A 24623-nucleotide genomic window follows, 5' to 3' on the forward strand; every position below is an offset into this window, starting at 1 on the left:
CCAGACCAAGCTTCACTAGAAAGCTGATTCATTTTCCTATAACTAAGATTTCCTAAATCCAGACCAATTTTCAGGATGTTAGGACTTAAACCTATTAATATCATTTTCTACTATAATCAAGTCTTCTCTACCTCAGTGGAGACAAGAACAGAACCGGATGCTAACATGCACTTAGCCAAACACAAACACCAGGCTTTTTTTCTCTTCTTTCAGACCTGGAGGAGATGGCTTCCCCCCAATTTCTGGGGTCTCCTTGGGAGGTGATCAGGCTCCCCTTCCTAACAGTTAAAGCTAGGGTTTTCCTAACACTATGCTCCCCAAGGGGAGTCTTACCTTTTTCCATGTTTGGAGTTTTTTCATCCCCAAAATTTTTCCAGACCTTCCATTGCCCCTGATTTTCATCAGGAGGATTCCAGTGGAGCCCATATCTTTTTCTGGACTAAATATAGTCCAGGACCACCCAGATTTGGGGTTCACCTGAGTCTTCTCGGCTTCCAGGGGATCAAGAAGGGGTAGCAAAATGCTACCTTCTCTAGCCTTCATTTGCAAATCCCAGACGAGCCCCCAAATGTTATAGACATTGAGAGAGGTTCAATTATTATATATGGAAAGGCCAGGACTCAGTAATAATTTTGGGAAGAAAAAAAGAATTTCAATTTACAACTGGCCAGGCTCAGGAGCTTCTCATCCAAAACCCAAGCCCCAAATAAGATTTTTGAGTTCTTTTTATACAGAGGAAGAGTTAAATGGTCCTTTGTTTTAGTGTTCAATAAGTTTGAATTAACTCATATCCCCCAATTTCTAAGGTAAGCTGTTAGCATGCATCCTATACATTCTAGGTATGTTTTTAGCATGAACTTCATACAGTCCATGTAAACTTTTAACCCATTTGGTTTGCATCCTTCCTGAATATTTAAAGTTTTATAGAGTTTACATCACTTAATTGTTTTCTGGGATAGAGTTGTTACCATGGTTACCAAGGGCAGGGCTGTAGCTCTCACCATCGGACACACACAGTTCAGGGTATCTGCGAAGAGATGAACAGCCCCACCCATAGCCTATATCACCATAAGCCAAATTAATTTTTAGAAATGCTTTAGAAGATCCAGGGAAACGGACTTGGCCCAATGGATAGGGCATCCGCCTGCCATATGGGAGGTCCACGGTTCAAATCCCAGGCCTCCTTGACCCGTGTGGAGCTGGCCCATGCGCAGTGCTGATGCACGCAAGGAGTGCTGTGCCACGCAGGGGTGTCCCCCACGTAGGGGAACCCCACTCGCAAGTAGTACGCCCAGTAAGGAGAACTGCCCAGGGTGAAAGAAAGTTCAGCCTGTCTGGGAATGGCACCACACACACGGAGAGCTGACGCAACAAAAAAGAAACACAGATTCCCGGTGCCGCTGATAAGGATCGAAGCCGTCACGGAAGAACACACAGCGAATGGACACAGACAGCAGACAACTGGGGAGGGGGGTGTGGGGAAGGGTAGAGAAATAAATAAAGAATAAATCTTTAAATAAAAAAAAAGATCCACTTTTGAACTGAAAAATTAGAGCCCAAACCCCAAAAAACTGGAAAAAAAACAACTAAGAGGGGATTATAACTAGACTTGATTTATAACCTTAAGTGCACTGTGCAAATATTCCAATAAACCACATACTCCCTTTGCCTGATTTCATTGTCATCACACAGAAGTGAACAAAACTTATGAAAAACCAAAATACCTACCATCTCTCAATTGTTTTCAGCCTATTTTTAGGCTGAAAGGAACAGTCCTTGCAACTCTGAGGCTCAGTGGGCTATCAAAAATTTTATTTCATGTGATCAATTCTGCAGCATTCTCTCTAGGACCAATGAATTTAAGGCTGCCATAGTATTTCATCTTTTGGTCTGCATTTATAGACCAGATTGGAGGAAAAAATGCTTATGTCAGAGTCCAATAAAAAGAATGTATGCAATGCTCCAAGTTTCTAATTGTATAAATATTCATGTTTCCAAAGTGCATGTAATAATTAAAGTAGTATGTTCTATTTCAAGAAAACCCATATGTCATATTGGATGTTACCCATGGTAGCATGGAATAGAAGAGCATTTCTGTGCTCTGCTGCACATGCTTTTCATTTAGTGTCTAAAAATGATATAGCCATGTGATAGGCAACCAAAAAAAGCAAGCTGATGGAAAAAGGGCCTTGGATGTCTACCATTGTTTGTTATGTTTTTACCAAAATAGTCAAATTTAAAAGGTCAGAGCTCCCTTCTCAAAGTAGCACAGGGAAGTTTCACCCAATCATATGATAGAAAATCAAAGTGATCCCTTATCCATGTAATATACTATGAACTGTACAAGAATGGGCCTCCAGAGAACCAGAATTTCTCTCTGTGTTCTGGTTAGGTCATCTGACACTCAATTTTTCAAGCTTAGTAGACCGAATAAATGATTCTTACATATCAAAAAGATCTACTCATGTAAAAAAGGGAATATTTTCTTATTTCTTATTGAGGAGAATCCAGTTAATTAGTTCCTTAACACGAGAACATTAGTGCTCAACAATTATTCACAAGAGAAATTAATGCAAAATAGAACTCTTCAGTCTGATTTATAAGACAAGCTAGGGAGATGAATATGCTTTAATACCCCTGTAACATGGCATGGAGCAGCCACCGCGCCACCGCTGCTGCTGAGTGCTTGTGTGCTGCGATAGCCTACTGCCTGCAAGAACAGAAGCACTGAATCATATTTGTAATCAAAGAACACCATGAAACTCCAAGCAGTGCAGAGCTGGTTGCCCGACGACCCCAATAATCCATACAAGAGACCCAGGTCCATAATGTCAAATGGGGACATTAACTGTGCCAACTGTGCCTTGGGGGCATGGCCAGTGGCCCCTGTGGAGAACAGATCAAGTCGGCCTTTGCCTGCTTCCACTACAGCACGAGGACGTCGAGGGGTCAGACTGTGTAGACCAGTTCGGGTGGGGGAGTGGGGAGTGGGGCATATGGGAACCTCTTATGTTTTTTAATGTAACGTTCTTTGTGATCTATTAACTTTAATGTAAAAAGTGTAAAAAAAAAAAAGCATGCTGAAATACCCGGGCCTTTATCCCCAGGAGGATGAGGAAGAAGGGGAAGAGAAGAAGCCAGCAGAAGGTAGAGAGGAGGCAGCTCCTGCTGGTGCCACCGCAGCCAAAGAGGAGGGTTCAAGCTAATGAAGGTCCCAAGACCCTGGGCTCCCAGCCTTCTATTTCAGATCCATAGCGACCTTTTGTAAAACACCGTTCAGTTGCTCACCAACAAACTGTCTTTCCTTCTGTTGTTCTGTGCACTGTAAATAACTTATTTTGATGATCAAGCACTTGGCGCCTTGACAAATGTACTGAAAAGATAGGGGGTTTGCGCATGTGTGCCCCACGTAAACCTATCAGCAAATGTAGCTGCCACTTTTGAATTCTCTTTTCTCAAGTGGCCCTGAATTTTGCCACTTTGAAATTAATGTGCTGAATAGTCTCAGTAACCACAAATCATCATACAAGAGTGTTTCTGATGTGAGTTGATTTCTTCTGACCCTTTATATCCCTTTTAGGACGTGTCATTCCCCTTTGGGAATGAAACAAAAAAAGTCTTCCTTTAAAAAATGCCGGAGTGGGGTCATTCCTAATAAAAGAGGCCAGATGATCAGATATTTACTTCTCAAAAACCATTTTGACCTTTCGTATATGAGGACGTACTGTGAGGCTATTAAATACACTCCATTCCTGATACATTTTGGTTTCTGTTTTTGCATTAAACTCCAGATTTTATACACTTAGAAGATAGAGAGTTCACAGTCTCTAAATGAAGGGAAAAGCTGGTTATCTCTGTTCCTTGTTATTCAGAAAGCCCTGGTTTGGCACCTGAGTTAACACTGCTTCTGTCTTTGCCGGCGCAGATGCCATGCTCTGGAGATGTGGGGACCTGCTGTTACCAGAGTAATAGCCAGGAGCAAAAAGGCCGTGAATTAAGTGCTCAATTAAAAGAAAAGAAGAGATTTCTACCTGAAAAAAAAAAAAAATCCCTCTAACCCAAGTGGATTTAAAGTACAGTAAACTGATCTAATTTAATTATTGGCGTTTATTAATGAAATTGCCTAGGAACAAGGGCTTGGTGATAATGCATTAAAAAAAACTAAAAATGAGGTTATTTGGGAATTATCACATTGTGCCTTTTCAAATCATCCACAGTGTTTCATAGCAATGTTAATATGTCCTGAGAATTTGCCTCATAAATACAGTCCTTATTGTCAGATAAATACATATTGTGAGATATTCGAGACACCAAAAACTGCCTTAGCTTCCTAGGCTGCCATAACAAAGTACCATAACACGGGTGACTTACAACGACAGAAGCTACAAGTCAGGAAGCACCCGAAGCCTGTAGGGACGAGCCCTCCTTTGCCTCGTCTAGCTTCAGGTGTTCACCAGCGATCCTTCCTGTCCCTTGGCTTGTAGCTATATCACTGCAATCTCTGTCTCCTCTGTCTTCACATGGTCTTCTCCCCAGTGTCTGTCTGGAGATGATATCATGGTAATGCTCTCAAAATGGACAAGAATCTTTTATCAATTTTATATATAAGTGCCAATAAAGATAAGAGTTTGGCATAAATTTGTTCCAGCTGCATACAATATTGGCATCACAGATAGAAAATACCCTTACACGAGCTAACCAAACAGCAAGAAATGGCATCTATTTAAAACTCCAAATTATAATGTGGCTGTGGGAGTATTTTTCCTGGGCAGTGACTATTACAAATATTTTCAAACATTTATGATAAATATAGCTCTATTATTCAGATTGTTTGAAGGAAATCCCATTTAAACTCCCTGAGAAATTTCAAAAAAAAGATTAAAAAGTTCTCAAGTGACTATGAAAACCTATGTAACATCCACTGCCTCCAATTTCAACAGCCAGATTCACAAGGTTCATCTGATTTTCAACAACTAATTTCCTAGGTTTAAAAAAATCTTTACAGTAGCTTAAGTTTCCAATAAGCCATTCTTGAAATGTCTGGCTTCATAATTACTCCAGCTTCTCTGAAAAATGCAATATTTCCAAAACACTAATGCACACCTGTATTCTCTTCAGAGCTTGGCCTCCTCTGAGTGTTCCCAACCTTGCTGTGCCTTTTAGTTCTCCTCCATACATAGAGGGACACAAATGGAAATGTTTTGATGTATGTTAATTGATGTTTGTACAAGCATTATGAAGTAATAATCCACAGGAGCCACAGAAGCTTTTATGAGACAAAATCAAGGGAACAAAGTTTTGAGTGAATTATTGCAAGTCCACACCCAGGCAAAGCTGACTTACAGCTTTTCATCCTTCCACAATGATACTATAAATAAAGCAAAGAAATTTTTGTTCTCTTCTAATCCCTTCTATTATGTGGTTTTGTATGCCATCTCACGCAACTGGTGCAGCAGACACTGCAAGCTTGCCATGAGACAGGGTATGTTACAGGGTTGTCCATTGACCCCACATTGTAAACCAAGGAGACCTTGTAGATCTGACAAGTCCCTGTCAGGTGAATCCATGAAGTATAAGAAAATAACTCATAAATCCAAAGAATGAAAAAGTTTGGCAAGGTAATGTTTAAATGCACCCAATGCACTCTTGGGAAATCATAAATGCAACTGACTTTAAGTTGCTGCTCCAGCTTTTTCTTCCCTTAAGCAAAAATAAAAAGTGCTCATATGTATAAAATATATCCTATGCTGCTCTCCAAACTATGCAAAGAACAAGTTTTTGCTATCTATACATGAGAAATGAGCAGATTATTACCACTGGCACATTGCTATAAATTTCTGTACAATCATTTCTGCTCTAGCCATCAGTATTATTTGAATACTAAGAAAGGGCATAGATTGACTCCGTCTTCTGTGGTTACTAGTTTATGTGAAAGGTCTTAAGACATTATCATCTTTGTGTGTTCACTTAATTTCTTGAAATCACATAAACGTATTATAAGAAAGACAAACAAAACAAACCTCCAGGCCATCCTCATTTCACCTGCCCTTTACTCATTTCTATTTTGCCCTTTAAAGAACCAGTGTGCATGCATGTATGTGAGTCTGTGTTGTATATGTCCCTTCTACCTGGCAGGAAGCCCACTTCCTCACTTATTTGGCCATGGTGCAAAGCTAACAATCATGCCTGATTTAAGACAGACAATAGAGAGTCAACATGTTTATAACATGTAAATAAAGGTTGATATAGGAAGTATTGAATCTGCCCTTGTGCCACCACACTGGAAAAGTCTGTATAGATATTGTGCAAAGTTTATTTAGAAATTATCCACACTATAACCTAGATGTTTAGGAGTTCATGACAATAAACTCAGCTCTATGAATGCACTAAAAACACAAGATATGAGGAATGAACAATATTGTACATAGTGTGTATGTGTGCGTGTTCTCCACTCAGTTAATTCCAAAAGGACTAGGATGAAGGAAATTTAAGTAAGATAATTCCAACATAAGAGTAGATGGGAAGAATCAATTTGTACAATCTATAAGTTCTATTCTATCTTGCTTAGTTAAAAAAAAAATCTCGAACAAGGGATTTTGATTTATCTCTGATCAGCAAAGGGATTCCTTGTCCTTGGGTCAGGTGTTTATCCAATCACTGGGAAACAGCGGGAGGCCATGGGATCATGCCACATTCCTGGGAATGTGGTATGGCAATTCATCCATAAAAATGAAATCAGTCTTATAAAAGATAATATATTTCCCAATAAATCTTGAAAATAACGGCACAAAATGTTTACTTATAGGCTGTGAGAAGAAAATGGCCAACTTCTCCAGAGAAAGTACATAGTTTATGAGTAGGACAATTTTCCTGATACACCAAGACAGAAATCTATTGACTTAATGATTTGGGGAAGAGCAAGGATTATCCCAGCAATTAAACACACATGAAGTGGGTTGGATCCAAGTATCACCTACCAAGGCCCTCACTTAGAAATGGACATTCGTTTATAAGCCCTCGTTTTCGCCAAACCAAGATCACATATATGAAGGCAGACTAATCCCAAAATCTGTGCAGTACCATTGGTGGTGAAACGGAGCTGTCCTAGCACATTTCACCACAGTCACTACCGGGTTGTTTGGTAAAGGCTGAGGATTTTCTAATATTGAAAGATAAGGACATCACATGTTTCCTTGCAATAAAAGCTACCTTGGAAGCTGAGAATGCCCAATTTTATGACCAATGTATTCGTGAGCAGGAGCTGAGAGAGGATATAGAGGAGATGAAGTTATTAGAACAAAGACAACCTGAAAAAAGGACCAGCATAGAGCTGGTCTATGCTCTTTCCTTTCCATTCTTCCACATACATTCTGTGATTTCTTCATATCAGATGTCATTTTATTCTCCCAATGCAACATGCGCATTTCACAATTCCATGGTTTTGCACATACAGTTCACTCTACCTGATTTGCCCTTTGCTCCCCATCCCAACTGGAAAATCCTGTTCATCAGCAAAACCCTAAATCAAATACCATTTCCTTTCTGTAGGTCTTCTGTATTTCCTAGATACTTTGAATTTCTTTCTCTTCTAGCTTTTTAAATTAAGTTTACCATTCATAATGAACATACATAAACAGTAAGTATATAGCAAAAGTTGTGAACTTACAAAACAAACATGCACATGCTCATACAGGAATCCTGTACATCACCCCACCACAAATATCTTGCACTGCTGTGAAACATTTGTAACAAATCATGAAAGAACATCATCAAAATATTACTCCTAACTACAATCCACATCTTACTTTTGTGTATTTTTTCCCAACTCACCTTTTTTTTTCATGAACCATATCATTTATCTAAAGTACACAATCAGTGGCATATGGTATAATCACTGAGTTGTACATTCATCACTTCAATCAATGTTAGAGCATTTTCATTACCAAAAAAAGAAAAAAGAAAAACAACAGAAAACAAACCACTATTACCCCATCTCTTACCACTACTAATTATAAATCCTATGATGTGCTTTCACCATTTCTATTCATTTACAAGCATTTACAAACAACTTTTTACCAATTCTGCACAAATTAAACCTCAGCTTTCATTCTTTAATCACATTTTTTCTCTGGTAACTTATATTCTTTCTATTAACTCCATGAATTTACTCATTATATTTAGTTCAAAATAATGAGATCGTACTATATTTGTCCTTTTTTGTCTGGCTTGTTTCACTCAACATAATATCCTCCAGGTTCAACCATGTTGTCATACTCTTCATGGCTTCATTTCTTCTTATAGTTGCATAATATTTCATCATGTGTATACACCACAATTTATTTATCCATCCACTAGTTGATGGACTCTTGGGATGCTTATATCTTTTGACAATTGTGAATAATGCTGCTGTGAATATTGGTGGGCATATGTTTGTTCATGTCATTGCTTGCAGGTGGTGGTTTCTTAAACCTTATACCCAGAGCATGAGCAATGAAGGAAAAAATGTGTAAGTAGGACCTCCTCAAAATTAAACACTTTTGTGCCTGCTTCAAAGGACTTTGTCAAGAAGGTGAAATGCAGCCTACTTAATGGGAGGAAATATTTGGAAACCATATATACAGTAATGGTTTGACCCATGTTACTCAAAGAAATTATACAGTTAAATGATAATGAGACAGACCAATAATAACAAAAAGTAAAAAAATACAAGCATCCCAATTTAAAAATGGGCAAAGGACTTGAATAAGCATTTCTCCAAAGAGGAAATACAATGGACAAAAAGCATATAAAAATGTCCATTATTACTATTAAGGAAATGCAGATAAAAACTATAATGAGATATCATTTCATACCTCATACAATGGCCAATTAAAAAAAAAAATAGAAAACCACAAATGCTGGAGAGGATGTGGAGATACAGGAATACTCCTTCACTGTTGATGGGAAGGGAGAATTGTGCAGCCTCTGTGGAAGACAGTTTGGCAGTTACTCAAGAAACTAAACATAGAACTGCCATATGATCCAGCAATCCCCTTACTAGGAATATAGTCAGAAGAACAAAGCAAGAAAGGAACTGAAATTTGCATACCAATGTTCATAGTGGCATTATTCACAATTGCCAAAATATGGAAACACCCCAAGTATCTATCAACCAATGAATGGATAAACAAAATATGGTATATACATACAGTGGAATACTATTCATCTAAAAGAAGAAATAAAATTGAGGTGAATATTATGTTAACATTGCGCTCTTCACATTGTACCACAGTTCATTTGTGTACATCTGCCTCTAAGAAATGGAGCACCTGAAAATCATGACTTTTCCTTATTTGTCTTTATATTGTTAGCATAGTGCCTAGCACATAGTAGGAGCTCAAAAATGTTGGTTTATAAGGGAAAAGACAGTAATTTGGGGCATTAGGAAAGACATTTATGATATAAATTATTAATCAAGAAAGTATTTTGGAGAACTTTGAGTATCTATCAAATGCCCTCCCCACAAGGAACATATTTACATTTCTCAACAGAAAAGAATGTTTGTTTTTAAAAGTTGTAATATCAAGGGCACAGGAGAAAAAAAGAAGAAAAAGCATTATAACATTAGAAGGAAGGACAGTCCCTCATCCCCATAAGAATGAGGACCAATGTAGTCCTAAGGTCAGGCTCTGTCATTGAGGGAAGGACATCAAGGTCAAACGTCAGAAAGAAAAAACAGGAGTTTCAAGATAAAAATGGGATGGCAACATAGGCAACCTCAAGAGGTTTCTATGGGGCAATGAAAGTAACAGCAGCTACAAAAAGTGCAAAGAAAACTTAAATTTGAACAGACATTAGTATTGTAGCATGAGTTTTCATGACCATCACAATATAGAGTAGGAGTTAAGAATACAAGGTCTGGAGTCTGCCACCCATAGGTCTGAGTCCCACCTCCGTCATTTACCAACTATGGGACTTTAGAAAATCATATAGCCTCTGTGTTCTTTGGTATGCTCATATTCAAAATGGGGATAATAATAGTATTTACCTTATCTCATTGCTGTGAGATTAAATGAGGAAATATATGTAAAGGCTTGGAACAGTGTCTCTCAAAAGCTGGTTTAATGATCTTCCTTTGAGTCAGCCTGTCCTTTCAAAATATAGGTTATACATGTTATAACATAAGACAAAGTACATAACCACGGATTAGTCTCTGCTTTCAACAGACTAAGGGATGTGGTAACCATTGAACCGCTTTAAAAATATATTGATTTTTTTTGCATGAATAACCTATAGAAAGTAAATTAAGTCAGAGGGACAGTTAGATGCCCAAGTTATAGAGCAAAGGAAGTCAGGTTCAGTTTTTCAGTAGACCTGGGTAGGGAATATCAGCAGGAAACCAATGGCTCTCCCATGCTACTATTGGCAGCATAAAATCAGCAGCCAAGTATAAAGAGAAAATGTAAGCATTTTGAAACAAAATAGACCTGGATTTATTAACTGTCTCTATCAGATACTACATTTAAGAACAGACCTTGATACATCTACAGCATGGGCCTTCAAAGCAATGCCATTCCTTAGAAGTTAATGCTTGATTCACTCAATCCCCAAATAAACAATCAAGAATCACCAAGATTATTTTGTATCAGTGACTTGCAGATTGTGATACAGATTTTTTTTAAAAGGCTCATCTGGCAGATTCATCACACATTGTAACATGTATTGGATGCACCTGTACTCCATCTGGGAGTACACTATGTTGCCTCCTGCTTTGTGTAATTGGTACCATAAGCATCTACATCCTTTCTGATTAAAGAAACTTTATGTCCTTTCACTATGTCTCGGGTATCTCTCTATCAATTATCTCACTATACTGTGATTGCATTATTATGAGGACCACGCATTATCCCTGTGACTCTGGACAAATTACTTAAGCTTCTGTATCCCTGTCCCTCATCTGCAGTGCCTGACAGATAATAACACTTCAACAAATAATTAAAATAATTATAATATCAGTTTTTCAATCTCTTAACCTCAGCATCTTCTATCTTTGTACTCTTTCTTATTTTATATATTTAATAAGTTACCATGTCAAATCAGTTCATCTTTCAAGATATTTATTCTGTGAACTTTAGTTTCTATTTCCATGGGTTTATAAAAAACTGTAGTATTCTCCATCTCTCTCCCTCTTGGAAATTTACAATGCACATTAATATATTACACATTGTAATGATTCCCTAAGGTAAAGAAATTTCATTGAATTTATTTAATGCAATAAATAAATGCCCCCATTTAAAAATGTACCATGCCCCATGGTACATCTCTTCACAAATTTCAGAATTTATGCTCCATGGAATTCAATTTGAGAAATCCAGGTGTACATATTGAAGCCAAAAGTTCTTAATGTGTAACCCACTATTCCTTACTTCACCCTCCATAAACCTAAATCTCCTTTAGTACATCACCATTATCTACTTTCCTCCATACAACTTCTGCCAAACTTATTTGTTAATTGCTTCTTAATAGATTCCACATTTCTTTTATACTGCATCAATTTTTCCACCTCTCTACCTCTTCACCCTCAACCCCTGATTCTTGAAATGCCAAAACCCTCTCCCCACCCCTTTCAAATCCTACTGGCCCCTGAGAGTATGCTAAATCCAATCTCCCTAATCACTCCAGTCTGAAGGACTTTCTCCCCTCTGTACTTACAGAACAGTTCATTTGACTCTTAAATATTTCCTTGGTTATTTGAAATATGAGTAATTTGCTATGTTTTGTCTCTTCCACTAGATTATTAACTCCTTGATTACACATAGCCATGTCTCCCTAAACCTTATAACATCTGACACAATACTGAACATAATATGAACTCAATAAATGTCTGTTGATTTGCTTTACGGAAATTGCTTCTCTCTAGTAATGTAAATGGGCATGTAGGAACTTTTGATGCAAAAGCTAGATTGGAAAGCTACGCAAAGTAGTTGAATTTTTCTAAAACTTCCAGCTCTTCCACTGCCAACTAAAAGCAAAATATAATCCATGAAGATTTTGACCTACAAAAAGATTCAGAGTAAATGAAATAAGTTTTCTACTTAATTCTACAGTGATAAATAATGACACCAAATATCAATGTTTAATGAAGGCAACAATATATGCCTAATTATTTTTTAATTTGTATTATGTTTATATTGATTTAGATTATAAAATAAAATAGCCAAAAACAGTTTACATAAATGTATACTATTTGTTTTGTCATTTTATTTTTTAAATCTGCTTTTGTAGAAAACAAATACTGCTTACTGCTACTGTCATACTTATTTTTTCACCAAACATGGCAAAAATGCCAGGATTTTCATATAAGCAGCTAATTCCAATGAATGATGTTAGCATAAGCCACTTGGTACCAAGGCAAATACAGTTCAGTGACTGTTTGCTTTTACACTCCACTACATATGGAAAATCAATATATGACTAGAGAAAGTCAAGATAGCATGTTATCTTTATGTAATTACAAACGAAAAACAAAGGGGATAGTCCACAAGTAGATATTACATGTATGGGAAAGTATGCTGAGCTCACAATGAAAATAAATGCTCTCCCCAATGAAACAAATTAGAAATTGTACAAAACTCTATGCATGGTACTTGCATATAACCTTTATGATATATTACATAAAATAATTTCTGTCTCTGTCTACATCTTTGGATGGTTCATTCATATATCAAATTTATATTTGAATGTATTCTTTATGAGAGTTACTATATTTTGTAAATACACGTAGTAAGCAGGGTAGAGAACTCCAGTTTAGCAGCAACTGTGACTGATAGAAAAAGTTGGTTAAAGCAGGGAATCATTTTTAAAAAGATGCACACATACCTTAAATATTTGTTCTAACTCAAAACATGTAAGTGCATATTCATTTAACAATCTTTTGTTGTTGAGCCAAAAATTTTTCTTTTGGTTTCAATCCTTTTTCCTTTCTAGCATGAACCACACTCAAAATGCATCATCCAAAATTTCCATTTTGCTCTTTAAAGTGAAGTGAAGACTGAAACATATTTTGAGAAGCCACATAAGAACAGACCTTTCCTAGATATTCAGAAATTTTTCCAATCTTTTACAATTGTCTTAATTATATCTAATTGGGCAACAATTGTTTAGTGTCTTTCTACCAAATTTTCAAGACAACACATTTGTTTGTTTCACACTCCACCATTAATTTCTTTAATATCTAATTAAATGGCATAATCTCTAAAGAAAATATAACTGATATAAGTTGATCTTGAAAGTCGCCATCCATGTAGACCTTATAGTTATAGAGTAGCATCACAAAGCAAAAACAAGATTCTTGCCGACTACATAGCCTTTATGTAGAATGAAAATCTATCTCACATCTCAAGTTTCTTCCTTCTATTACTAGAAAACATATTTGCTGGCAAGCATTTAGTAAATAAATGATGACTGAATGAGGAACATAGGCAATTATCCAATCTTTACTGCACCCAGCTTGAAGTTGCCTGTCTTCTGCTGATCTTTTTAACAGGCAGCATGATAAAAGGAAAAGAGTGTGGATATTGTGGTCAAACAGGCCAAAATGAGGAAGCTAGAACATGTGACTTCTGGCAATTTATTTAAGTTATCTATGTCTTAATCTTTCACCTATAAAATGGAGCTAATAAAACCCACCTCTGGGAGCTTTTAGGAAGATTAAATAACATAACATATTTAAAGGATGCCATGGGTGGGTGTGACACCCATCTGGGATGGAGTTTGGGGGATGGAACGTTTAATAGAGAGTGCACTTAGGATCAGGAAAAGGAAATGGAGGGAAAGAAGCAGGACTGGGCAGAGGGAAAACTGAGCCTTGATGAAGGCTGGATGACAGCCTCATTCAACCACCCAAGGAACTTCAGGCCAAATAGCCTGACCTTGACAACATGCTCTTGATCAGTCACTGGATGTGGGCCATCCCAGAAAGGGCATGACTTAGGCAGGGTGGATCTGTTCAGTTGAGGAAATCCCCAACAATATAGCTAAAGACTACCTGTACACAGCACTCCCATGGCAAGGCAATAAACCTTAACTGAAGGGAATCTGGGCAGCCAGTTCCATATTCATCACAGAGGGTAAATCATATCAGTAAAATGAAAGGTAGCACCCTTTCCTTCCCACCTTCAATCCCTTCTTAGTCTAGCCAGAGTGCCATTCTCCTTTGAGTCGTCTCCCAAATCCCAGTCCATGCCACAATCCCCTCCTTCTGAAGTTGACCCACTTCTCTGCCTTTTAGCTTGGGGAGCACCCCTCCGGAAAACGTACTCCTTTTTCTCTCTCTCCCCGATAAACATACACTTTCTCCCTTTGCACTCACCCACTTACTGAAAACACTTACACTTAGATGTGAGATCAATTATTTACAAATATATGTGTCTGACATATTTGCACATCTGAAAGATCTTAATTTCTCCATTTATATTCCTTTCAAGAACCTTAAAAGAGCAATGTGATATATAACACTTTGTCACATTTTTAAAATTTCAGCATTTATACCAAGAACCAGGGCTCATCACTTCAGCCCTCATCAAACACCCAGCACTTACTCCGTGAAGGCCTGAGGGACTTCCACCACTGAGATAACACTTTCTAGCCAGAGTCCAAGCTGCAATCAGCTTCTGATTAGAGGATAAATTGAACCCTTCTGACCTACAAATTTCTTTAGTAAGTAAATCTCAGAGCTCTGTGACCTCAGAATATCTCAGGGATATTTAAAATCCTGCAGAGGAAATGTGGCAAAATATTTTAAGTCGGTGGGCCTGGGGATCTGGAGGAGCGAGGGTGTGTTGGGATGTGTATTATTTTTCATCTCTCCTGGATGTTCGAAATTATTTCAAAATGAAAAATTTAAAGAAACAAAATAAAAAGAAGGGGAAAGGAAAACAAAGAAAGTCTCAGGCAAGAACGCCATGAGAAGACTGAAGCAGTGATGGCTGGGAAGAGGCAAGGAAGAACTCTCCTCTACAGATTTCAGACTTCTCGCCTTCAGAACTGTGAGATAATAAAATTTCCGCTGTTAAAACAAAGTTCTGCAGAGGTTAGGCCACAAAGTTCTAGGGTGCCAGGGACTTGTTGCCACCTCAAACATGGGTCAGCTGGTGGCCTCATAAAGGAGATGCCAGCCCTGCACTTTCTATGCATTGGGTATTCTCCTCTAGGGACTTTAACTCTATACTTCCTCTTTAGTTTTGGGTTTTTCTTGGGGAGGGAGTATATATTGATTTCTTTTGTAATTTAAAAATGAATTAAAGGAATGAAGTGAAGATTATGGACACCTTGAGTAATCAAAGGATAAAATATCTCAGAAACCTTGCCCTAGCCCCATAAGATTTAGATGGTGACAGCCTCAGCTACGTGGAAAATAAAAACCAAAACCCGATCAAAATAATCAGCTACTCTACTCTTTCTGAAGTTAATCCAGCATAGAACCATACGAGGGTGGTTAGGGTCTGTCCTTAGATAGTAAGGACACGGCAGCATCCTCCTGTCGAATGGCCATTTAGGTCAGGGCATGGGCTAGGGGTGGTGGTGTAGCTCTGTTTGCTTCTGTGTTACCTACAGCCAGAAGGCTGCTGGAGGATGAAGCTGGCTTCTAATCCAGCATTAGGCCTCCACTTTTTTAGTGAAAGAAAGGTCGGGAGTTTTCAACAATGCAGTTAAGCATCATGTTGTAATCCTAAATGCCATTCGTGTGTGTACATTCCCCCTACCCATTGTTAAGAAATCTGAAAAATCCTGGGAGGAGGAGTGAGAGAAAAAAGGGAGGAGAAGAGGAAGAAGGAAGGTGTTGGGCAGAAGAGAAGAGGGAAGAGGAGGAAAGGAAGTATTGAGGAGGGGAAGAAGAGGGGAAGAAGGGGAAGAGAAGAAAAATGGTCTAGGTGAATATCAGAAATGGAATGAAAATTCCATAAATGGCTAAATCCTCGGTAAGTTCTCTGTATGTGTACACACATGTGTCTATGTGCGCATGCAAATGCATGTGCTTGTGTGTGTTAATTCATGTTCCTCCATTATATAATAGAGAGCTAAAAGAGTTCTGGGAAAATAGCTTCAATGTAGGTGGGCACTGCTTATCCCTTTCACAGAAAAGGGCAGAGAAGGGGCAAAATCCTACCTGAGTGAGCTGTTTGGGGAATCCACAGAGCAGAAGGTACAGGGCATCATTCTGGAGGGAGCTGGACAAAGAGATAAAGAGCCCAAGGGAAAACCATGAATTGCTCACCCCTGTGGCTAGAAAGTGCAGGCAAGCCCCACCCTCAAGGCAAATAGCCTCCATGGGATCCCTGGCTCTTACCAGCCAGCTGAGTGGGTGGGAGCATTCCCAGGAGGAAGAGTGGTTTGTCAAAGGGTGGACCTGGTTTCCTTTCCATGGGTTTGGCCACCTGAGGACTGTTTGAATCTCAGGGAGGAGATCAGCCAGCACTGAGGTGGCCCTGGAGAAGGGAGTGGGCATCTGCTCAGGCAGGCTGTCACACCCAGCCACCCTGGGAGAGAGGAACTTGGTCAGGGATGGGATGGAGATAGGCACCTAACTAACGTAGCCCCTGAAAAGTGTTAGAAGTCCATCTCATCTAAGGGAAATGGGGGCAGGAAGAGCCTAATACGTTTCAAAAACCTAGTAAGTCTAAGAGCAGTGGGGAATTCCTGCCTTGCCTGCAGAATGTTGATAGCGCGAGTCCTGATGTCTCCTAAGAGAAGGGATCCACAGAGACGTAAGGGATGTAGCTAATACCTTATGATAGAGAAATTATAGATTGTGTTTCTGCTGTTTTGTTTTATGGTCTTTTTGGATTTTTTTTCTTTTTCCTTTATTTTATTCACTAAAACTGAATACATCACCTGCAGAGGGCAGGCTGCATGGTGATTACTTGATGAGCATCAGCACCTGAAAAAGTCCCTAGGGGCCTCACAGGAAAGCCTGTTTTTTTCTGTTTTTTTTTCTTTGTTGCTGTTTGTTTCTTGTTTGTTCTTTTCCTTTTCCTTGTTTCCTTTTTATCCTCTTTTACTTATTTTTTCAACCTACTTTATTTCTCTTTTCTTCATTTTTCTGTCTTGTGGCTTCTATTGCTTTTCTTCCATTCCACCACTTCTTGTTTGAGCTTCATTTTTTTCTCTTTCTCATTTCTTTTTCCTTTTTCTTTCCTTCTCTTCTCATCTGTCTGGTCTTTTAATTCATTCTATTTTTTCCTCTCTATTTTGTTTCTTTTTTTTTTTTTTTTAAAGATTTATTTATTTATTTAATTTCCCCCCCTCCCCTGCTTGTCTGTTTTCTGTGTCTTTTTGCTGCGTCTTGTTTCTTTGTCCGCTTCTGTTGTCGTCAGCGGCACGGGAAGTGTGGGCGGCGCCATTCCTGGGCAGGCTGCTCTTTCTTTTCGCGATGGGCGGCTCTCCTCACGGGCGCACTCCTTGCGCGTGGGGCTCCCCCACGCGGGGGACACCCTTGCGTGGCACGGCACTCCTTGCGCGCATCAGCACTGCGCATGGCCAGCTCCACACGGGTCAAGGAGGTCCGGGGTTTGAACCGCGGACCTCCCATATGGTAGATGGACGCCCTAACCACTGGGCCAAAGTCCGTTTCCCATGTTTCTTTTTTTATTTTTCCATTCCACCACTTTTTTATTCTTATTCTTTGTAGTTATGATTTTTTTTACTCGCATTATTTAATTTACTAGCTCTTGCAAGATTCCTCTTCTACCTTTTTTGTATTATTATTATTATTATTCTTTTTATTTTCTTATCTCTTATCTTTACTCTGGTCCTTTTTTTTTTTCCCCCCCCCCAAGGGAATACAGACAACTACAAAGATATAAAATAAAAGGAACCAAGTATCAAAAATTAACCTTACCTCACACAAAGAAACAGAAAAATAAGACTCTGGGTAGAATGAGAAGCTAAACAACCGAACAAGCCCTTCAAGAAACAGGAAGACAAGGCCTAGTCAAACAAACAAACTGAAAAAATAGGAAGAGATGCAGAATGTGGAACAACTAATCAAGGATGTCCAAACAAATAATCATGAATCAACTTAATGAAGTGAAGGAAGAGATAAAGGATATTAAGAAGACACTGGGGAACCTACTGAAGAAATTATAAACATACATAAAAAGCTAACAGATATGATGGTGATGAATGGCACAATCCAAGAAATCAAAACACATAGGAGCATATTTGAACAGGCAGAGGAAAGAATAAGCAATATGAAAGACAGTACAGCTGAAATCAGACAGATAGTAGAACAAATAGATTAAAAAATGTAGAAAAAATCCAGCAGGGACTTGGGGATTTGAATGATAAAATGAAACACACAAACATACACATTATAGGCACCCCAGAGGAAGAAGAGACAGGAAAGGGGGCAGAAGGAGTAGTGGAGGAGATAATGGCTCAAAATTCCCCAACTCTATTGAGGGACATGGACATGCATGTCCAGGAAGTGCAGCTCATCCCAAACAGTATAAATCCTAACAGGTCTACCCCAAGACATATACTTGTCAAATTGCCCAATGCTCAAGACAAAGAGAGAATACTGAAAGCAGTAAGAGAAAAGAGATCCATCACATACAAGGCAAGCTAGATTAAGTGCTGATTTCTCATCTGAAACCATGGAGGCAAGAAGGCAGTGATATAACATAGTTAAGGTGCTAAAAGAAAAAAACTTCCAGCCAAGAATTCTCTAGGCAGGAAAGCCGGTATTCAAAAATGACAGAGAGTTCAAAGTATTCACAGATTAAAAAAACTAGTAGAGTTTGTAACAAGAAATCCGCCCTTTAAGAATACTGAAGGGATTTATGCAGGTTGAAAGGAAAAAACAGGAGAGAGAGGGTTAGAGGAGAGTGTAACAATAATTAAAATGTACAAAGAGAAATAAAACAGCATATGGCATACATAAACCTAAAGAAAATATGGCTACTGTAAATAATTCCTTGACAGTAATAACATTGAATATTAATGGATTGAACTCTCCAATCAAGGGACACAGATTGCAAAATGAATAAGGAAATATGACCCATCTATATGCTGTCCACAAGAAATTCACCTTAGATCCAGGGACACAAGCAGGCTGAAAGTGAATGGTTAGAAAACAATTTTACATGTAAATATGTAAAAGGGCAGGAGTAACTACACTACATCAGACAAAATAGACTTTAAATGCAAAACTATTGTAAGAGACAAAGAAGGCCACTATATATTAATAAAGGGGTAATCTATCAAGAAGAAATAACAATTATAAGCATTTATGCTCTTAACCAGTGTGCCTCAAAATACATGAGGCAAACATTGGAAAAACTAAGTGAAGAAATAGATGCATCTACAATTATAGTGGGGGACTTTCACACACCATTATCACCATTAGAGAGCTAGGAGAAGAGGGAGAAAGCAACCATGTAACAAGTCTTTATAATATGCCATGCACTGCTTTTGGCATTTTACTCTTTAACCAGCCTAACAACCCTATGAAATAGTAATACCCTAAGGTATTATGGTTTTCTCCAATGTAAAAGCAAGGAAACCTAAAATCAGATGAGTTGATAACTTGTCCAAGGTCATAGAGAAAGTAAATGGCAGAGCTAGGATATAGATCTGGTTCTTTTATTACTTGAAAATCTTTGTCCAAAATAAAAAGAATTATTCATGCTTAATGACAGATTTCGTAATTTGGGTAGTCAGTCATTCTCATTTATATTCTCTGTTTTAATATAATAAACTTTATTTTTAAAGAGGTTTTAGATTACAGAAAAGTTACATCAAAAGTATAAGGGATTCCCATATATCCTACCTCCTTCGCATTCCACATCTTCCCTTACTAAAAACTTAAAAGTGTGTGGTACATTTGTTACAATTGATGAATAAATATTGAAACATTGCTACTAACCAAGGTCTTTAGTTTACATTGTGGTTTACAATTAATTCCAATGCCATAAAAATGCCCTGTGTTCCACTTATTCTTCCCTCCCTCCTCCCCTCATAACCTCTGGTAGCCACTATCTTTATATCAATGTTTCTTCTTCTTCCATTACTACAATATTAATAAGTTTACTTCATCCGTAATTGCATTCTCCCCTTGTTTGTTCATTCCTTTACCTTGAAGATTTGGGCATAGTGATGCCCACTCTACCTCATATTGAGTGAGGGTTTAGATCTTATGGGGTAGATGGAAGGAATTGTTTTGCTTGCAGTTGTAGAGATTCTCTATTTTGGGGGATGGTGGTTGTCCATCATCATAGTTTTGTTAGCTGTCTTCAGCAAGTCCATTGAACTGGCCACAACACTGCTAAGATTTGGAGCTCAACCAGCATATGAACAGACACAAGATTTTTAGTCTCTGAGACACATATTTAATGGATATAGTGCTAATTATAGGCTCAAATAAAAGGGGTAGAAGAATCATGTGTAAGGAAATTATAAATGAGTTAACTCTGCTACACTGGGGAAATAAGTTGTCATATACTTCAAGGTAAGGACCACCAATAGGGTGTGATTTCAAGGGATTATGTGCCTGGCCTATAGTGTTCAGATGGCTCTAGAGCCCTCAGGAGCACCCCTATTTGAGGTTTTGTTCACACTGGCAATTAGTGAGATTTGCCTTAGACATACATAAGTGTAACCTCTGAAATGACCTCCCAACTCATTTCAAAATATCTTAGCCATAAAACTCTTTTGTAATTAGGTTTCGCCCATTTGGTCAAGGTCTTTTTCAAATATATTGCTGGTTGGCACTTGGTATTAATCCCTCAGTGCCAGGGAAGCTCATCCCTGGGAATCATGTCTCATAACAGGGGTTGGGGATGGGGGGAGGTAGTACATTTTATTTGCTGAATTTGGCTTAGAGAGAGACCACATTTGAGAAAAAAGGAGATTATCAAGAGGTAACTCTTAGACCTCCTTTATATTCTCTATCATGAAATAGAATATATGGCAGTAAATTCAGTCACTGAATTTACTATTTTTGTAGCTATCTTTAGGTCAAGTTCCTGCTGCAACAATAGCTACACTCTGGGCAATATTGCTGGAGAATACCCATCCTCTCACAGGGGTTGAATGTCTTATGATTTGTTATAGCTGAAGCTGTTATGAGTTTTCTTACCTTCCTGGGTCTGGTCATAACTCTTCATATAGTGTGAAAACATTCCTCTGCCATGGACAAAACTTCTGCTGCAATCCATATTCAGTCTCCCAGCACCTGTCACTCACCATTTCTGTCAGAGACTCTTATGAAGGAAGAGCAGCAGAACAGATGCTGCCTCAGAGTGAACTTTCAGGCTTTGCTATCTCCTGTACCAAAATGAATATCTGACTAACCTGTTAGTTGAGGTCTAAAATAATTCAACAGTTATCATCTTGAACCAAGCAAGAACAAATTTTGTTGTAGAAGAAAAAAATTAAGTTGTGAACCCTAATTTACATGGTTCCAAAACTTCACAATCCCTCAGCATGTACAAGTAATATGAAAAATGGAAGGATGACTACCCTAAATCTGATGATATTTATTGTTAATTACCAAGGACCCAACTTATTATTGTTCCCCCATTAGAACCCATACTGTTACACATTTTTAATATTGTCTATAATTTTCTGCATATGTAACACATGTTTAAATATTTATCTTCTAAAAGTTAAATTCTTTAGTGTGCTTTCTGAGAAACTCAGTTTGGAATATCACAAAAGAAAACTAGAATGAGAAAAGCCAAGATGTTGCAAATATTTAGCTGACATAAAGTCAGAAAAATACAACAACAAAAACCTTTATGTATATTTTCTACAAGTCTTTGTCATTATATCCATGTAACTAACTCTAACATTTAATGAGAGTAATTGATGAATATTACCTAGTAATATGTGACAGAAAAACTGGGAAATAAAATAATATTCTAAGAATGTTAAAATGTTATATTGTGTTCTTTATGTATAAAACATTTCTTATCTTGAAGATAAAAAAAAGGCATATGTACAAATTTTTATTAGGATTTTTTAGTACTTTTTATTTTAGAATAATTTTAGGTATAAAGAAAAGTTGCTAATATATGACAGCAACTTCCTACATACCTTTCACCCAGATTTCCCTAATGTTACCATCTGCCATAACCATGGTACATTGTTCAAAACTAATCAATCATTCCTTTCACTCTCTCCCTGCCTGTAAGTGGTTGTGGCCACTGTGCCCAGAGGGAGGTGGCAGTGGTGAGTGGTGCCTGAGAAGCTCCTATGGGGGAACATTTTGGAACTGGAGGCACCCTTGGAAGAATTTGAGAGTAAGAGGGAGGAGAGGAGAAAGGAAATCCCACAAGTGAGTCTATGGAAGGTTGCTTAACTTCTAAGAACTTTCTCCTCATCTGCAAAATAACAAAGAGCTTTTAGATGTTGGAATTTTGAATAAGAGATTATGGACCTGTACTTCCCTTATTAGGTTGTGGAGAAGACTTAAACAAGATAAGCCAAAAACACATTACACACTGCTGGAGTGATAGAAGGAAGTCGAAGCACCATTATGACTCAGACAAGAAATCATAAACAAAAGAAAATGGTGTTACAGATGACCTGGATGTTCCTAAGTCCAAAAAAGTTAAGATGAAAGAGAAGTTAAATGGTGACACTGAAGAAGGTTTTAATAGACTTTCAAATGACTTCTCTTAATCTCATAAGTCGAAAAGATCTGCCAAATGGAGATAGTGATGAATTTGGGGGGGGGGGGGGGAAGTGTTGTCCCCAAGTAGTTTTACCCATAAATCAAGTGAGAACTGGAGGAGACCTTAACATGTGAACAGAAAGAGAAGCCTCCAATTTTCTTATTTCTGAAGAGACTATAAAACTTCTGAATGGTTGAAGAGTGATACATCTCTTTCCCATTTCCTATTCAAGTTCAGACCTTTGATCCTATATATGAAGGAAAAGATTTCATTGCTCAAGCATGAACAGAGACAGGAAAAACATTCTCTCTTGCCATCCCCTTGATTGAAAAGCCCTGAAGAAATCAAGAGACAATTTAAAAATGCTGCTCACCAAGGGTACTTGTTTTTGCTTCAGTACGAGAGCTGGCAAACCAAGTAGCCAAAGACTTCAGAGATATAACTAGGAAACTCAATGTGGCATGTTTTTATAGTGGAACATCATATCAAAACCAGGTTAATCATATTCAAAATAGTATTGATATCTTGGTTGGCACCCCTGATCATATCAAAGACCATCTGCAGAGTGGCCAATTGGATCTTTCTAAACTGCACCATGTTGTACATGATGAAGTGGATCAAATGTTAGATTTAGGTTTTGCTGAACAAGTTGAAGATATTATCCATGAATCCTACAAAGTTCATTCTGAAGACAATCCTCAGACTTTGCTTTTATTCTGCAACTTGCTTACAGTGGCTACACAAAGTTGAAAAAAAAACAAACATGAAATCCAGATATGAGCAAGTTGATCTTGTTGGAAAAATGACTCAAAAATCTCTGGCTGCTGTTGGACATTGGCCATCCAATGCCACTGGTCTCAGAAGGCCAGCGATTACTGAGAATGCCCTTCAAACCCACAGTAGAACTGAAGGAGGGGCTATTATTTTCTGTGAGACTAAGAAGAATGTGACTGATATGGCAATGAGTTCACACATAAAACAGAATGCCCAATGTTTACATGGGGACACTGCACAGTCACAAAGAGAAATTATGCTGAATGGTTTCAGAAAAGGTAGTTTTAAAATTTTGGTGCCTGTGGTTTTTACATTGCTGAGATTGACTTGGTGATTCAAAGTTCTGCACAAGATGTTGAGTCCTATATTCATCATTTTGGACACACAGGTAGAGCTGGCCAGACAGGGACCAAGAGAAAGAGGTCAATTAAGATATGTGGAACAAAAAGCAGGAATTACCTTTAAACATGTAAGTGTTCCTTCTACAATGTATTTAGTTAAATCTAAAAGCATAGATGCCATCAGTTCTCTGGCTTCCATTTCTTATGCTACTGTTGATTTTTCCTGACCATCATTTCAGCAATTGATATAAGAGAAAGGGGCAGTGCATATACTGACTGCAGCAATAGCCCACATCTTTGGTGCATCAAAGTTTGAACCACAATTTTTTATCACTTCTGATAAGGGGTTTGTGACCCTGATTCTGGAAAGTTGAGATGAAATACAAGATATCAGTTGTGCTTGGGAAGAACTTAACAAAAAACTGACTAGTTATGCTGTGTACCAAATTACCAGAAAAGTGCCTCCTACAAGGAAGCAAGGGTGTTTGCTTTGATGTTCCCACCTCCAAGTCAGAAAGGTTACACGCAGAGTGGCCTGACTCAGATGGGGTACTTTCAGGGCCAGTCAAATTACCTGAAATTAAGAATATTATGATAGATATACATATTCTAATACTAGATAGAAGAGTGGCTGGTCAGATTGGCCTGGCCAAGTGGTTATTCCAGTGGCTGAAAAGGTAAGACAGAGTCTACAGGGGAGTCGGTCAGGAAGTTGGCAAGACAGTAGAAAAACAAGTGCAAAAGAAACTGATCAAGAAGCAGGGTCCACAAACAGAGTTTTGACTGACCATTTGATTTAATCTACCATTGTGAGGATACCTATTTGTGCCTAATCATGTACCTAACTCAC

The 24623-nt window shown here is 38.1% G+C and overlaps 1 protein-coding gene and 1 pseudogene across 1 annotated transcript in view; one reads left to right on the plus strand and one right to left on the minus strand.

Annotated features, from left to right (window-relative positions):
- LOC131277892 (endogenous retrovirus group K member 6 Gag polyprotein-like) overlaps window positions 1-24623 on the minus strand; it is a 422186-nt gene that overhangs the window by 236092 nt on the left and 161471 nt on the right. The gene's annotated exons all lie outside the window — the stretch shown is intronic.
- LOC101420803 (ATP-dependent RNA helicase DDX50-like) lies at window positions 2757-24560 on the plus strand (annotated as a pseudogene).

The sequence above is a fragment of the Dasypus novemcinctus genome, chromosome 1 (assembly GCF_030445035.2).
Source record: "Dasypus novemcinctus isolate mDasNov1 chromosome 1, mDasNov1.1.hap2, whole genome shotgun sequence".
Lineage (NCBI taxonomy): Eukaryota > Metazoa > Chordata > Mammalia > Cingulata > Dasypodidae > Dasypus > Dasypus novemcinctus.